The sequence below is a fragment of the Macaca fascicularis genome, chromosome 6, assembly GCF_037993035.2.
Source record: "Macaca fascicularis isolate 582-1 chromosome 6, T2T-MFA8v1.1".
NCBI lineage: Eukaryota > Metazoa > Chordata > Mammalia > Primates > Cercopithecidae > Macaca > Macaca fascicularis.
The window spans coordinates 155,260,730-155,277,740 of record NC_088380.1 but is presented as its reverse complement, the minus strand read 5'-3'; the positions used below and the strand labels follow the sequence as shown (position 1 = coordinate 155,277,740).

General features: G+C 36.0%; 1 long non-coding RNA gene across 6 annotated transcripts in view; it reads left to right on the top strand.

Annotated features, from left to right (window-relative positions):
- Positions 1-17,011, top strand: part of LOC107130089 (uncharacterized) — a 171,389-nt gene that overhangs the window by 1,121 nt on the left and 153,257 nt on the right. For all 6 annotated transcript variants that reach the window (XR_010587665.2, XR_010587664.2, XR_010587663.2 and 3 more), the window contains exon 2: positions 3,719-3,862. This is a non-coding gene — a long non-coding RNA (uncharacterized lncRNA). The remainder of the gene's footprint in view (positions 1-3,718; positions 3,863-17,011) is intronic.

Here is a 17,011-nt window from a genome sequence, read left to right as displayed (position 1 = left end):
AGTAAGAAAGGTTTCCTACCTCAAGTTTAGAAAATTTCACACCACAAACCATTGTAATAAATGTTAAAGATATTTTCTCACTGCTATGAGTGTTATATATAATAAGATATCAAAACTAGTTTTAACATTTTCAGGTAGAGCATGTAATATGTATCCCTTCATCTCTAGGACTTATTTGTACCTTGATGATACAGGTTTTCATTAAAAATGTCCTGAGTTAATGTTTCTCCTATACAGTGGCATCATCATGGAGTCCCTGACCACTGCAGGAAAGTTTGCCCTACACTAAATGACCTTAAACTACTGTATTTTTAAAATTTTCAATCCCCATTTTTAATTAAATTCTGAAATATCTCTTCTCATTCTTCCATGAGTTCTGGTATCAGCCCCTATTCTTCCTTGAAGTTCCTTAGGTACCTAAACAACAGATAATCCCTTTATTAGAATGATGACTAATACTCAAGAGAAGTTTTGGTTAGGGATAGTGGTTAGATAGTTTGCTCAGGACTAGTTCATATGGCTATGGAGCCTGTTCAGTGCACAACTGCAGAAAGTGCTATGCATATCAAGGTTATTCTTACCACCCTTAGACTTGAGGTATATGGAAGAACTCCACTATGAATTCAAATACAGGATTTTTTTGGAGGTAAAAAGAAAAAAACCACAACTGTTGTAGCTGTTTTGACTGAGAAATTGTGTATTTAGTAGTCAGGAATGTAGGCTTTAGAACCAGAAAGACTTGGTTAAGTGTGAGTTCCTCTGCTTACTGGCAGAGAGACCATGGGCAATCACTTCAGCTCTAAGGCTCAGGTTTGTTAAAATAGACATCATTATGGTATCTACATAACAAGTCACTCCAGAATTTAGTGGCTAAAAATTTTATCTGCCGTGATTCTGTAGGCTGGGCAGTCCTAGCTTGCAGTCTCTGGCATTTACAGTCAGATGTCAAACTGGGGCTGTAGTTAATATCAGCCTCTAATAGATGTTATATTGATGGCAGTTGAGGCTGGCTGATCTCTAGATGCTCAGTTGGAGCTATTTATCAGACTGCCTACACTTGGGCTTTCCCTCTGATTTGGGTTTCTTATACCATGGTGTTTGGGTTTTGTCAGGGAGAACTTGGAGGTAGAATGGGAAAAAAGGGAGCTATTCCAAGCAAAACAGGAGGAAGCTACAAAACTTCATATGATCTAGCCTCTGCAGTCCCAGAAGTGACTTCCATCACATCTCGTTGGGCCAAAAAAGCCACTAAGACAGCCCAGATTCAAGAGAAGAATGAGTCCACCTCTTAATTGAAGGTGTAGTGAAGACTTTGTGGCCATCTGTAATTTACCACACACTGTCTCATTGTTTTTAATTTTTAGGTTTTTGGATGTGTATATATTAGCACAAGCATCAAAAAGCAAGGCTTGTAGTCCCACCAGCCCAGTCTTGCATTTGTGCATGAATAATCTCATACCTTATTTTTTAAGAAAATTGTGGCAAAATATATATAACATATTTGTCATTTTAACCACTTTAAGTATACAGTTCACTGCAATTATGCACATTCACATTATTGTGCAAACATCACCACCACCCATCATCATAACTTTTCTATCTTCCCAAACTGAAACTCATTAAACAACAATCCCCAATGCTCTCCTCCCTTCAGCTCCTGGCAACCACCATTCTGCTTTTTGACTCTATGATTTCGACCACTCTAGGTACTCATATAAGTGGAATCATAACAATTATTTGTCATTTTATGTCTGAATTTTTTAACTTAGCATAATATCTTCAAGGTTCATCCATGTTGTAGCATGTATTTAGAATTTAATTCCTTTTTAAGTCTGAATAATATTCCGCTGCATATATATTCCACATTTTGTTTATCAATTCATTCTTTATGTTATTTTTTTGTGTATTTTTAATTGTGATTAAAAACACATAACATAAAAGTTACCATTTTAATTATGTATTTCCATTCATTTTTAGTTTTCAGTTAATGCACAATAATTGTACATATTCATGGGATACAGAGTGATATATCAATACAGGTATACAATGTATAATGATCAAAGCAGGCTAATTAGCATATACCTTCACTGCAAACATTTATCATTTCTTTGTGTTGCAAACATTCAAAATCCTCCCTTTTAGCTTCTTGAAAATATACAATAAACTATCATTAACTATATTCACCCTACCATTAACAGATGAATGAATAAAGAAAATGTGGAACATATACACAAAATATGTATACAAAAGGATGAAATTCTGTCATTGGAGGCAATATGGATGAACCTGGAGGACATTATATTAAGTGAAATAATTCAGGCACAGAAAGATAAACACTGTATGTTTTCACTCTTATGTGGGAGCTGAAAAAATTTTTGAGCCCATTTTTAAGTGTACAGTTCAGTAGTATTAACCATATTCACGTTGTTCAGCAGATCTCTAGAACTCTTTCATTGCAAAACTGATACTCTATATCCATTGAACAAGAGCTCCCCATTTTCTCCTACCCTAGCCCTGGAAACCACAGTTCTACATCCTGTTTCTGAGTTTGACTGCATTAAATACCTCAAAGAAGTAGCTTCATACACTTTGTCTTTTTGTGACTGACTTATTTCACTTAGTTCGAAGTCTTCAAGGTTTTAAGGCTGAATAATATTCCGTTGCCTGTGTATATCACATTATCTATTCATCCATCATTGGGCATTTGGGTTGCTTCCACATTTTGGTTATTGTGAATAATGCTGGAATAAACATGAGAGTGAAAATATCATATTGAGATCTTGTTTTCATCTTTTGGTATATATATACAGAAGTGGGATTGCTGAATCATACATAATTCTATTTTTAATTTTTTGAGGAGCCACCATACTCTCTTCCATAGCAGTTACACTGTTTTACATTGTCAACAGTGTATAAAGGCTCCAATTTCTCCACATCCTCACCCTCGTTTGTTTCTTGTGAGGTAATGTTTGTAATCCAGATAGAACAGTGCTTGGCAGGCAGTAAACACTCTATAAATGTTAGCTGTTATTATTTGATTGTTCAGAGACCTCTTTTCCTTCCTGCTTCTCAGTTATTTCTAGATAGTTGAAGTTATAAGGGCTGAATTCTTAGCATATGATATTTCTGAAGTTCACTTTCAAAGTGCCCTAATTTTTCCCAAGTTACATAAGAAAATTCTGTGAAAGGATGTTGTATGTAGGTGTATGCATAGAGAATTGCAATTTCAAAACCAACACATCGTGGTAGATTAAGAAAAAACAAAAGCAAAAGCCTACATTGAAGACTTTTACACTTTCATAAGCATGAACTCTGAGTGAACATTAAGCAATATTAAACATTAAGGACATTACCGTTCATTTTTAATTTGTGCCGTACTACACAAGATCATGTTTATGTGATGAGGAAGTGAAAAGGTTAAGAGTGAAACAGGAAATTCAACAAGCTTATTTTTTTAAAATTACCCTTAAGTGTTATGGTTTGAATGTGTTCCCCAAAGTTCATGTGTTGGAAATTCATATGGTTGGGGTCTGTGTCCCCACCAAAATCTCATGTCAAATTGTAATTCTCAGTGTTGGAGGAGGGGCATGGTGGGAGGTGATTCGATCATGGGGGCAGACTTCCCCCTTGCTCTTCTTATGAAAGTGAGTGAGTTCTTATGAGATTTCGTTGTTTGAAATCATGTAGTACTTCCTCCTTCACTTGCTCTCTCCCGCAGGCCACGTGAAGATGTTCTTGCTTCCCTGTCACCTTCCACCATGATTGTAAGTTTCCTGAGGCCTCCCCAGAAGCAGAAGCCTGTACAGCCCACAGAACTATGACCTGATTAAATCTCTTTTCTTTATAAATTACCCAGTCTCAGGTATGTCTTTATGGCAGTGTGAGAATGGACTAATACAGAAACTTAATGCCTCATGCAATAGTGTTGAGAGGTGGAACTTTTAAAAGATGATTAGGTCATGAGAGCCCTCCCTCATGAATATATCAATGCTGTTATCAGAGGAGTAGGTTCCTGATAAAAGAAGGAGTTTGGAGATTGGCCCTTTCTCTCTTGGGAAATGGGGAGGTATTAGTCACAGGGTACAAACTTGTTTATACAAGATTAGAGATCTAACAACACTGTAGAATGTATTTACAAAATTTGTTAAGAGAATAGATCTTATGTGTTCTACTCACACGTAACATAATGAAAAGACAGGAAGAAACTTTTGGAGGTGATGAATAGGTTTATGGCATAGATTGTGGTAATAGTTTCACAGGTATATATTTATCTTCAGACTCATCAAGTCTTATATATTAAATATATGCAATTTTTGTATGTCAATCATACTTCAATAAAGTGGTTTTTTTGTTTTGTTTTTTTTTTTGTTTTTTTTTTTAGAAAAAACTTTCAATGTCTCTTTTTTGCTTAAATTGAGGCTTAAATAATGTATATATAACTTGTTTATCAGACTTCCCAGGTACAGTATGCATTGGTTTCAGCCTACCTTTTCAATCTTATTTCCCTTCACACATAACATATTTTAGCTGAGCATAGGACTCACTGCTTCCCCTCATATACCTGATGAGTCTCCAGCCCTAGGTGAGTGAACAGTTTGTTCCCCTGTAGGCAGAAGGTGGATCAACCTTATTCAGCTATTGCAAGGGAAGAAAAGTAAGTTGCTGGTGAGCTGGGCCCATCTAGGTAAGTATAATAGTGGGACGGAAACTGATGGTCCTTATGTTCCACAAGTAACTAGGAGAAAACAATTGTGCTTCTTTTATAAGTTAGTTGTGTTTTGAGCCTCACATGGTTCATTCATTCATTCAGCAAGTATTTTCTGAGGGCTTGCTCTAGGGCCAGACACTGTTAGGTACAAAAGAAGAATTGTGATGAGAAGTAGATAGGTTTCTATGGGCAGTTTGGTTGAGGAGTTGGGGGACAGAAATCAAATAACCATACTAATAGACCAGTTTTTCAAAAATAAACAGATGGGGGTAGATACATAGTTAAGTTTTGTCCAATAAAGGAATTAATGAATAAATGAATACATATAATACCCTCGATTTTTCCTTTTAAGCATTTCAATGGTTTAATAAACCAAACCTTCCTAAATATTTAAATAAAACTCATAACTCTATTAAACATACAAATATGGCAAATGACAACTTCTCAAACAGCCAGTAATCTTTAGTCTTAATAAAATTCTCATCTCTTCAACTTAATATTCTAAGTTTAAGCCAATACTTGATTAAAAATTTAAAATTTCAATCATAAGACTCATCTAATTCCTTAATATGCTATAGTTTTTGAAAATATGACATTTTACATATTAATTATTCATATACTGTTTCTTAGTGCCAAATAATAATAATAGGTGTGGTTTGATCCTCATTTCTTTGCTTAAATTTGACCTTTTGGCATAGACATTTAATCATGTAAGAAAAGCTTCTATTTCCCATGTCTGGGGACCACAGTTGCATATTGATTGCGGGGAATGTTTGGCTGGCCTCCAGGATTCTCTTCTTCCCATTCCCAACCCCCGCCCACTCCCCCCCCTTTTTTTTAGCATGAGCTGTAAGGACATGAGACTGGAGTGGCTGCAGGTATTTTTCTTATCTGGTAGATAGAGTTTGTATGGGAGATGATGAAACCAGCATTTAATAAAATCCAGAGACAAGCAGAGGGCAGAGATGGAGACTGAGACTTCTGACAATACCTGAGTCCATGGATAAAGCTGTGCCTGAATTACGACCCACCCTGAATCCTCCTAATTGCATGAGTCTACACATTTCTTGCTTGACCTAAGCTGTTTCATTTAGATTTTCATCTCTCTTAACTGAAAGTATTCTGACATATTTCATAGGCCGTGTTAGCCATTGTCCTCCTCCATTATTCCAAATCTTCAGAAAACATTTGTTCCCCTAAATAGCCTTGAAAGTGCTTGAGGAGTGAAGTAAGATAGCAGGTGTGCAGTGGCTGTGGAGTCATCTGCACCAAAGTGGGGAGTGAGGCAGCAGCATCCAAAGATGAAATGAGGTGCTGATGGAGAACTTTGCAAAATTAAAGATACAGAGCACATAGTTACCATAAGGACATAGAGGTCCTGGGATTCTCTGCAATTGGAAGGACACCAGTCTTCCTGTGGTTTGTGGAATGGAAGATCAAGTCATGTCATTTGGATATAAAAGTGTGGGCACCAGAAGGCTAAGATCTCTAGGTGACATTTTTATGCTTTCTACCAAGATAAAAAGTTTCTGCTCCTGACAATACCAAAACTTACTATAGCAAAAACAGGCAAAACAGTTTACTGCAGTAAGGACAGCAGTATAGCAAGGGATTGAGCTTGGGGCAGGCCTGAGAACAATCTTAGACTCAAAGATAGTATATAGAAAGTATAGTGTTGAAGCATCTGTTGTTTGCTTGACCTGCATTTATTTCTCCTCTGGCAATAGTTCTTCAATATTCCTTTGGGGAACAATTCTTTATCCCCTTCTAGTTCATACAGTAATACCAACTTATCTCTGGCTCCTGTAGGACCTTATAATTTGCTCCATTTCAATGAGAGTTAAGCATGCTTGTAGCTATGACTGGTTCAAGAATTTTTATTCCAACTAGTGTAATAAGACTCAAACCTTTCGTTAGAAGACTTCTTAGAAAAGGAAGGCGCTGTTCTACTGACGACATTATAACTGTAAGCTGCCAGGGTCTACCACTAAGGATAGAGGTGGCGTGGGGTGGGGAAAGTCTGCCTGAGAATAAAAACCACACTAGAGAAAGTAGGGATGGATCCAAGAACTTGAGAAAGAGATTTCCAGCAGAAGTTTTGGAGACCCTGAATCCAGCTGTTACTAAATTCAGATTCACCTGGAGTTTTCAGGCAGAAGAGCCATAATATCTCCCATTCCCCTATTCCCCCATCCCCTGCTTTTTTTTTTCTTGTAAAATCTGGGGAGCCTGATCCTTACTGGAGGTGGTAGGTAGTAGGCAAAGGATGTTACTCTTCCAAAGTTCAATGAACTACATATGGTTTGCCCACTAGAGGGTGTAGCTCACTTTGCATTAGGAGCAAGGAATGTTCAGAGTGGTAATGCTGGGAGGCATTTACTGTCAAAGAGATCTGTTGAAATGTTGCAAGGTCTCAGCCATAGGGTTCACATTCCTGAAAGGGGCCCTGTCTCAGAAGGACTTGGAGAGTGGTCAGATGACCAAGGCATGACTACAGGCGTAGAAAATAGAGTAGGATGAAGGACTTCATCTTAAGAACCATGAAGCTATTTTTTGTCTTAAAAAGAAAAAGCCATAAAAAAGAATGAGACCTTGACATTTGCAACAGCATGAGTGGAACTGGAGGTCATTATGTTAAGTGAAATACACCAGGCACAAAAAGACAAATTATGCATGTTCTCACTCATTTGTGGTAGCTAAAAATTAAAACAATTGAAGTCATGGAGTTAGAGTGGAATGATGTTTACCAGAGGTAGTGGGGGTAGGGAAGGGGGGGATGGTTAATGGGTACAAAAATATAATTAGATAGCATGAGTAAGCTCTAGTGTTGATAGCATAGCAGAGTGACTACAGTCGACAATAATTCATTGTACATCTAAAAATAACTACATAATTGGGTTGTTTGTAACACAAAGAAAGGATAAATGCTTGAGATGATGGATATCCCATTTACCCCGATGTTATTATTATGCATTGTATGCCTGTATCAAAATGTCTAATGTACCTCATAAATACATATACTCACTATGTACCCACAAAAAGTAGAACTTTTTTAAAAAGGTTATGTGCAGGAATAGCAAATAGGTTTTATATTCCATGTCAAATCTGATGACAAGGCATGCCTGGATTACTATGTTGATAAAGATTTTGAGGCCACATCCAGCTCAGTGGCATGTACTATTTGATTACTGATATCTGATGTGGGCATGGGGAGAAGCAGGATGGTTAGATGTGATAGACATGTGACATCTATGGTGAGATGTTTCTCAATAGGAGCACTATCAGCATCCTGGATGGGTTAGTTTTTCCCTATGCAGGACAGTCATTGTGACAAGTAAAAATTAAGTCCCCACATACTTTAAATACCCTTTTTGGAAATGGTACTGCTCTATTAGAAAATCATTAGGTTAAGCCAAGAGTGACTTGATTGGTTTAGATTTGCCTGAGGATTTAACTAGAGCTTCTTAAATTCTTCAAGACTAAAAAATGAGGATTTTTTTTTTTTTTTTCTGGATCCTGAGACCAGACTGAGCTTGCTATCTGTAGGGAATAGGGACTGAGAATGGGGAGGGGAATGAAGAGTTTCTATTGAAGGGAAGAAGATACTTATGGTGACAGGAAGCCAGGTAGAACCTGACAGTAGGTGATTAATATGTCATCCCTGGTTAAGAAAAGCATAGGGGGAACCTCAGCTATGGGAAAAGGAGGTATCTTGTTAAACATCAGAGTCATTTGGAGTGCCCTCATCCTACCATTTTCATTATTGTTGGGTGTTTCTTTTGCCAGGATGTTGTCTTTATATAACAGTTCTCAGGGAGTTGCCCTCTACTCTGTACCTTTGAATCCTCTGAATAAGATCAGCCACCATTAAGTTATTTTTGGAACGAGATAACATATGACTCAATGAATAAATACATACATGAATAAAATATTTCCTACTCCTTAATTTAAGAGTTCATGACCATTTATTTTCATTTTCTTCATGCCCCTGTGAATTCCTGTGGAGAAGGGAGGAAAGGGGCAACAGGAATGATATTATTGCTGCCTTCAAGTTTTGCCTTTGTCATACTCTTCCAGCCAAAGACCACCAGGAACACACCTATAGTTGAACAAATTGGGCTTATGATTCATTGCAGCTTATAAGAACACACACCCCTGGGAGCCATAAGGCATGTCAGTAAGAAGGTATTAGAAAGGTCTTATTGTAGGATTTGAGATGTTAGGTTAATTCGGCAAAAGATTTAAGGAAAAGAGGCTTTGCTTTGGTTTGAATGCCCTGAGAAAGTGGGAGTAATTATTTAGAAGGAAGGAAGAGTAGCTTAAGGCTAAAGTTGTAATTGGTGAAGAAGCAGCAGTCACATTAGTCTAGATAAGTCGATATTTGGTATTTTGTGACTTTGATAATGTTCATGTTTTGCCTGTGTTTAGACATGATTTTTAAGTGGTATTATCTTAGTCTTGATTTCTCATAGTCACAGAGTAGCTTTGTCAGATGTAAACATTCTGTGAAATTGTTTATCTCAAATGGAGAACATGAAGGCCCAGATGTAAGTAGGAGGCCAACCTGTTACAATGCTAAGGCAAGCTTCTGCATGCCATGGGTTGTTTTACTCCTTTTCACATTTTGTCATATTGTTTAATAATCTTTTGTTTTATTGCTCCCTCACTGGACTGTAAAGTGCATGAGTGCACAAACCTGTTTTGATGACCACTGAAGACTAAGTCTAGCCAAGTCTCCCAATCTCATATGTACTTAAAGAGTATTTACTGAGTAAATGACAGAATTGTCCAATTAGCTGATTAGACTGTGAATTGCCCAATGTCAGGGGTTACTTCCTATTCAACTCTGTATTTCTGGAACCAAACAGTTCTGATATATGTAATTAAATATATCTCAAGTCAAAGAGGAACTCTCTGTAAAATAAGATTTATTGCTTTTCTTTGAAAAATAAGGTAATGAATTCTACTTTATGAATGAGAGAAGATGCTTGATTCAAATGGTTTCATTCATGAAAAACAGAAAAATCACTTCATATTCAAGATGCAGGGGCCTTTCTGCATTTTCCATGGTATTGAATGTTGAGAGTAAGATTGAAAGCTCTAAGAGAAATTGATATAAATATTTAGAAACCATTAATATGAAATATAATCTTTCTTGTCCAGCCTAGTTGCATATTATAATCTCTATATTATACAATAATTTTTTGAAAGGGGAGAGAATGAGCTCAAGAGGCGGAGGTTGCAGTGAGCCAAGATCACGCCAGTGAACTCCAGCCTGAGTAACAGAGTGAGGATAGATAGATAGATAGATAGATAGATAGATAGATAGATAGATAGCTAAATGGAGAGAGAACTTGATTTGTAAACTCCTGGCTTACAAATAGCCCATAGCTACAAAGATTTGCCTCTCCCCTCATTATGCACTTTCACCCTGGAGACGCTTCTGATTTGTAATCATGGCAAAACATTATTAGAGCTTTTAACAAATGTGTAAACCTGTATGTTAAAAAGTAGAGGATGAGGAAATCAATGAATTGATAAGGTACCTTGGGAAAATCTTTTCTCTTCTCTGAATCGGAACTACCTTGTTGATAAAATGACTATAATGATGGTTACCTACTGAGATAAGCTCTTTTGAGCCTATCTGGATATAGGCTTTTGAGCCTATTTGGATATGCTGTATGAACTTCAAGAATACTTATTATTGAGACAAAGACCATAATACAGGAAGCATACTCATTATTGAGGCAAAGACCATAATGGTTAAGAACAGGATAAACTCAGGAGTGTGGAAAACAAAAATGAAAAATATCTGTCTTCTTCAGCAGAAATGTAGTAACAATACCAATCAAAATACTAAATTTTATACTAAGTTATAGTCAGTGAAATTTTGCGTGCATATTTCATGCAAAAGTGGCCTATTTTTTTTTTAAACATGGTCTCACTGTCAGCTGGAGTGCAATGGTGCAATCTCGGCCCACTGCAACCTCTGCCTCTCAGGTTCAAGCAATTCTCCTGCCCCAGCCTCCCAAGTAGCTGGGATTACAGGCACCTGCCACCACGCCTGGCTATTTTTTTTTTTTTGTATTTTTATTAGAGACGGGGTTCCATCCTGTTGGCCAGGCTGATCTCGAACTCCTGGCCTCAAGTGATCCTCTCAAAAAGTGGCCCATTTAAAGAAAATTTAACAATAGCCCCATAGGAACTACTGTGAAGTGGTAAGGAATATTATTCATCTTCCATAAGTGCTTCCTATTTGACATTAGGCAAGGCAGTCAACTTTGGAGTACTTGTTTTGAATACTGAATGAGATAATTTATATATGGTGCCAAGGACAGTGCTTTGTATGTAATAAGCACTAAATTGAAATCAGGCCTATTTATAGGTTTTCAAAAGATCCCTCATTATTTATTCTCTTAAATATTTTATGTTTCTGAGTATATACAATAAATACTTTTTTTAAAGTTTAATCATACTATATGCATCATTTGATATATTTTGCAAACTTAATGTTAGGTCATGATTATTTTTTGAAAAGTTAATAGGTGATGTCTAGTGAGGATTTTAAAAAAATCATATAGAGCTAAAAAAGGATGAGCCTGTAGGCAAAAAGCCAGAGAGCTTTGGTGTACTAAAGTGGATCAACCTTTGACTTCTCCAATGCAGAAACACAGTACCAGGTAGAACCCGAGCTGGGGCTTGAAGGATGGAGGGAGGCACATGTACAGTTAGTGTAAAGATATGCTTGTCACCCTCACTTTATTATGAACATGACCTGGCCACACATTTGGAATGCCTTGATAAACTTAGAAGAAAGCAACTTCAGGCTAACAGAGATAAGTATAAAAGTGGAGGAGCCAGATTATTCTTATGCATAAACTCCCTCTGAAATAGTGGGCATGGGAAGCAAAATAGATTTCTCAACTGACCTGGAATAAGAAGAAGCTGAGCAGTAGGGTGGAGGTGTAGTAAACATCAGAGAATCATGGATAAGGATATTTAAGTGGCAGCACAACAATGGAAAAAGAAGATCTTATGTGAGAAAACTGTACTTCCCTCAAGTTCCACTATTGTGTCTGGAGATGCTAAGAACTAGTTGGAAAATGGAAACTTTGGAAAATATTGGCTTTCATGCAAATAAAGTTAGCGGGCATTAGAACATTGATATTTGTAGCATTACCATAGACAGTGACACAATTTCATTTACTAACTCTTTTCCAGAAAGTATTAATTATAGATGCACTATAATTATGGATTATATTATTAGAAACTAATTATATATTATTAGATTTTTTTTTTTTGTATTTTACCCTTAGAACTATTGTGCAGAACATATCTATACATTATTCTTTGGCAATACCTTTAATACTTTTTGAGGATAGTACCCAGAATAGCTAAACAATCTGCAAATGAGCAAAGTTGAAGAATGCATACTTCTTGACTTCAAAGCTTACTATGAAAATCTAAATAATCAAGAGAGTGTGGTATTGGCACAAAGATAGACATATAGACCAACAGAACAAAATTGAAAGTTCAAAAATAAATCCTTATATTTATGGTCAGTTGATTTTCAGTGAGGGTTATAAAACAATTAAATGAGGAAAGATAAATATTTTCAACAAACAGTGCTGGGATAACTGTGTATCTACATACCAAACAATACAGCTGAATTCCCTGCCTCACACCATATACAAATCTAACTCAATATGAGTCAAAGACCTGAATGTAACAGTTAAAATTTAAAACGTTTGGAAGAAAACAGAGATCTTTGTGATCTTGGATTAAGCAATGTTTTCTTAGATATGACGCCAAAAACACAAGCAGCAATAGATAAATTGTACTTTATGAAATTAAAATCTCCTGCACTTCAAAGGACACTATTAATAAAGTGAAAAGAAAACCCACATAATGAGAGAAAATATCTGTAAATCAACATCCATTAAGGAGCTAGTATCCAGAATATATAAAAATCTCTTACAGCTCAACAATAAAAAGGTAAATAATCTGAGTAAAAAGTGAGCAAAGGATTTGAATAGACATTTCTTAAAAGAAGATACACAAATGGCTAATAAGCCTATGAAAATATATATAACATTAAATCTTTTGGGAAATGAAAATCATAACCATGGTTTTCATGATTATGATACCACCTCACACCTATTAGGATGGTTATCATTAAAAAGATGAGCAATAACACGTGTTGGTAAAGATGTGGAGAAATTAGAACTCTCATACTTTTACTGGGATTGTAAAATTCTGCAGCTGATTGAAAAACAGTTTTGTTGTTCCTCAGTTAAAGTTATCATATGCCTCAGCAATTTAACTCATAGGTTTATACCCAAGATAAATAAAAGCATATGTTCACACAAAACCTAGTAAATGAATGTTCATAGCAACTTTATTCATGCTAGCCCAAAGTGGAAGCAACCCCATGTCCATTAATGGATGAATGGATAAATGAAATGTGATATATCTATACAATGAAATATTCAGCCATAAAAAGGCACAAATAACTCATGCATCCTACAACATGGATGAATTTTGAAAATCTATACCAAGTGAAGGAAGACAAAAAAGGCCACATGTTATATTATTCCATTTATATGAATTGTCCATAATAGGCAAATCTATAAAGACAAAAAGTAGACTAGTGATTTCCAGGTACTGGGGTGGGGGAGATGACAGAGGGGTAGAGATTTCTTTTTAATGAAAATTTTTCTGAAATTAAACAGCAGTGATAGTTGTACAACTCTCTTGTATATATTAAGGACCACTGAGTTGTATAGTTTAAGAGAGTACATTTATTATTTATCCTATTAAAATTTAAATCCTAAGAATACATTTTTAGCACTGAGAAGTTATTTTTTATTTCCCTGAATCCTTGGGATTGCAGAGAAGGGTAAGACAGTAGATTTGGAGAAAGGATGAAATGTGGTTAGCTAATAATACATTTGGGAGAAGTAGCAGCAATCATCCATGCAGTTTCTGTTCCCTCTATGGAATCGCTATGTATGCCATAGAATTATGACCACAACATGAAGGCCTATCAGATGAGGTTTTGATATCATTTGGAAGACACTGCTATACTGGCTAAAGCTGACTATGGTATAGGTTATGTGATCTGAGTGAGTTGGGAAATGTGGAAAGAGCACTAGGGGCTGAGTACAAACGTGTGTTTATGATAGAGTGATCAACCATTCTGGTTTGTCTGTGACTGTCTTATTTTAGTATGCAAAGTCTCATGTCCCAGGAAAACCCTTAGTCCAGGGAAAACTGAAATTGTTGGTCCCCTAGTTAGTAGCAATAAAGGTCACTCATCTGTTATTTACTAAGGGCTTGCTATGTGACCGGGATTATGCTAAGCTCTCTTGATGCATTATCTTTTTCAATCCTCATAGCCAGCTTCTGAGATAATGACTGAGGTTATGTTTTCTGCCCTAAGTCACATAAGTTTAAGCAGAAGAGCTGAGGTCCCAATCTAGTTCTATAGGATCAGAATCTTCATTCTTAAACACACATTCCATTCAGAGAGTTTGAGCCAAAATAAGTAGTGAATTTTTCTTAAAAAAATTACCTCTAAAGGGTGATTTAGGTTTGCAAATGTGTTTTATATCCACTATCACATTCATTCTGCCCAAGAACCCTTTGAGTTATTCATTCATTCAAAATGTACTTATTAAGGTCTTACTTGGTGCAGATACTGTGTTAAGTGCTAGGAATTAATCAGAAACCTGCCTTTTGACTTCATGGAGCTTATGTTGGGTGATAGACCAAAAATAAAGAAACAAAATTAAAATATATGGTCATTATGACAAGTATTACAAAGGAAATATGAATAGATTAACATAAAAATATCAGAAGTGAATATATTTTAGATAGAATGGTCAGGAAATCCATCTGTGGGAAGATATATTTAGACTGAAACCCAAATAATGAAGAAGAATTAGTCCTGTGAAGAGCATGGGAAAACATTGTTGTAGGAGGAGAGAGATTGCCCAAAGTTTCTGAAGCAGGAAAGAGCTTTGTAGGTTTGAAAATATCGAAAAAGAAGAGTTAATGTGGATGGAGCATATGTAGCAAGTGAAGCACTAAATATCATTCCAGATTTATAGATGAGAACTTGAGGTTTGGAAGCGTTATGAGACTTCCAAATATCACTCAAACACAGGAACAGGATTCAACCCAAGGGCTTCTGACCTCGAGTGCTGAAACCTATTACTTTAGTCTTATCTTGAAAAAAGTAATGTTTCTTAACAGCTATGATTTACATTTTAGGAAAAGAACTTTTTTTTTTCATGGAATCCCGTATTGAAATTATTGTTTAAAATAGATAAAGGGAGGCTTCTAAAGTGGGAGATGAAATTTGAAGTCCCATTTATTTACTCCCTGTCCCCCTATTCCCTCAGGGTCGGACAGTGGAACTGAGATTTCAATGACTTTCTTTTTTTTTCTTTTTAGTTTACAAAATCACATTTTGAGGAATTCACAAACATTTTGCAAAACAGTAAATAGTTGATTGCAGTCAGTTACATATTAAATTCTCAAAAGAGGGTTCTGTTTTCGGTTTCATGTTTTCATTTACATATTAACGAAACAGTACACTCAGGAATTAGGATAAATAATGTTATTAGAAGCACATAATGGGCTGACTCTTATGGAGCATATGTGTTTCTGTTGTGTAAACTTCTTTTGATAATGACTGCACTGAAGGACCTAAAACAAAACTCACAAGTCAAACTTTGTATCCTGCAATTATCTCTTAATGGCTTCTAATGTAAGTGTTCTGGTGTTCTACTTTATGTAGAGAGGAGATAATGATAAATTATCTTTCAAACCTCAAACATCAAAACCATATTTTCTTAAATTCAGCAGCCAGAGCCTTTGAGGTTGCTGGAGTTTCTATCTTGCGGGGCAACCTAGTCTATACAGCCAGATCCTTGGTTGTGTAATGCATATCTGTAATTTGTTAGAAAAATAAAAAGAAACCATTCTGAGAAATGAGAAAAATGACTATAACTATTGTCTGGGAATTACTGTAAGCACTGTCCAGGTTCCTCTGGAATCATTTTGGTTCATCAAATTCCCCCTTTTAATTGTGGTGCCTGGAAAAGGATGCGTTTTGTGGTCCCACTCTAGCATCGAGTGTACTTTAGTCCTCTGGGGATTAGGATTCTGGAATAATAAGAAGCTAGCAGGTTTATGTTTTCCTAAATCTTCCCATTTTATTTTCCTTTGTTTCAGTATCACCAGAGTTGGAGGACCTTGAATATTAAAATGATTTTTCTATGGATGGGAGGAGGCTTGGAAAGTTTGTAATTATTATATAACGAGATTAGGAATGAGCTGCCACAGTCTCCTACTCCAGTGATTCAGATTACAGTGTGTCCGTTTATCCAGTATATCAGGCTATAAGACTTCACTGCCTCTCATCACAGCAGTGTTTCCTGAACTTCAGCAACTTGGTTTGTGATTCCTTTCAAATTCATGTGTCATTTTTCTTTACAAATATTTTGCTTTAAATTGGCTCACTTTTTAAATTTACCTACCAATCTTAGATTTGTCCTAAATGTGAATGTCCATGATATCTTGGGTTTGAAGTTGTAAATGTATTTTTTCTAACAGATGAAAGAACAGCTGTAATTATTGAAATGAAAGTGATTCATTGGCATATTAACTAAAATTATTATTAATGCTATCAGAAGGTACTCAACTCACTCTTTGGAGAAACAGTGTATGTCTCTTATCTCCTCTTTCAGTGATTTAACCTACATGATATAGACTTGGAAAGATTTTACCAAAGACTAGATGCTTTACTGGGCTTTTAAGAGATGCAAATGACCTTTAAAATTGAATATGTATATGGAAAGAAGGATGTTTAATTAGAGGGAGTTGTATGCACCAAGACACAAAACTAGAATAGCATGAACTCCAAAATAGTTTAACTATTAAGGAAGTTATACTTTTAGGTAGAAAGAGGCTGGATTAAGTTGGGGGGTATTGTAAAACATGCAAAAAATGTATCCTGAGAATACTTAGAGTCATTGTTTTAAATAAGAAGAAGTCTCAATCAGATTTGCATTTTAGAAAGTCCATTCTCAAGGTTATAGAGATTAGAGCAGGGGTTAGCAAACTATTTCTGTTAAGAGCCAGGTAGTAAATGTTTTATAATTTTTAGGTCATTTGGCCTCTATGGCAACAACCCAACTCTGTACCAGCTTGAAAATGGCCATAGATAATATATAAACAAAGTGTGCCCGTGTTCCAAGAAAACTCTATTTTCAAAAACAGGTGGCTATAATTTGC